Source organism: Mus caroli, chromosome 6 (genome assembly GCF_900094665.2).
Source record: "Mus caroli chromosome 6, CAROLI_EIJ_v1.1, whole genome shotgun sequence".
Lineage (NCBI taxonomy): Eukaryota > Metazoa > Chordata > Mammalia > Rodentia > Muridae > Mus > Mus caroli.
In genome coordinates, this window is record NC_034575.1 from 93,903,913 (window position 1) to 93,905,222 (window position 1,310).

The window sequence follows — 1,310 nt, forward strand, 5'->3', positions numbered from 1 at the left end:
AAAAAAAAGGTGAAAGTCCTTTAAAGAAAACAGTAACAGGTTCCACCTCCAACCCAGACACTGGAAGAATGTTGTCAGGAGCTCACTGTCTGGTTGCTTCATATACTTCCTTCTGTCTCTTCCGAGACAGCTTTGACTTCTCTCTCACTCTTTTCCCTTACCCTATGTTATTGTTTACATATTTGTGTGTGACATCTTTTATTTGTACATGTTTGTGTGCATGTCTGCACATGCATATGCNCTCATGAGCCAGAGGTCAATATTTGTCTTCATCTTCTGTCTGCACCTTATTTTTAAGAAAGGTGCTCTCATTGAACCATAATCTTACCAATTCAGCTCCACTGGCTGGCCAATGAGTNCAGAGAGCCTCAGACCTTCCCCTCTCCAGCATTAGCCTTACAGGTATACACTGGCATTTAATGGGGATGCTGGAGAACAGGGCTTGAACCTCCATGTCTGTATTTTATCAACTGAGCTGTCTTCTCAGCTCCTGAGATTTTTTTTTTCATTTAAATTGTTAGAAAGTGGTATAAACTTATAACATCAGATTGTGATGTGACTCAGAGGGGCAGTTGGCTCTTCTGTGGGTGACAGTGTAAGTAGAAGAGTCTTTGTAAATATTTGAGGCCAGAAGACAACTTGTGGGAGGCCCTTTTCTTCCTTCTACCTTGTGGGTCCTGGGGATTGAACTCCATTCACCAGGCTTGGTGGCAAGTGTCTTTGCCTGCTGTGTCATCTCACAGACCCAAACATTAAAATAATCAGTAATATATATATATTGGATGGCAGCTTTTAAAAAGAGAGATATTCATAGGATTGTTTGTGTCATTCATTACTTACCAACAATCCGAAAGAAAGTCTACATTATGTGACTGGACACTTTCTTTAAATGTTTGTGTGTCCCATATGCTGTTACATTTTATCTAATTATATTTCCATTAGCCTTGAAATAAGTGCTGAAAATATATACAAACTCTAAAGTCACAAGAGTAAAAGAAGGGGGCGCTTTTCTTTGCATGCATCAGCCATTTGCCTTATTTGTAGATGTTTTACAAAATAAGCTTTCAACATTGTTTCTGAATACTTACCAATACTCAAATGACATTTCTGTCTAAATCAATGAAGGAAGCATGTCATGTATTGCATTTTATAGCTTATGCCACAATTTCCTCCAGGAGACAAATTTTTCCTTGATAGCTCACATCTGCAATTGTAAGTCTTGGCAGACTGTCGAGGTGCAGCTAAGGCAGTGGAGCAGTGATGATGATATGTAGTTGAGGTGGCATGAAGGTGACTCAGCCCTCAGCCCT

The 1,310-nt window shown here is 39.8% G+C and overlaps 1 protein-coding gene across 11 annotated transcripts in view; it reads left to right on the plus strand.

Moving 5' to 3' along the window:
• The window catches only part of Mitf (melanocyte inducing transcription factor), a 206,603-nt gene that overhangs the window by 158,298 nt on the left and 46,995 nt on the right, over window positions 1-1,310 (plus strand). The gene's annotated exons all lie outside the window — the stretch shown is intronic.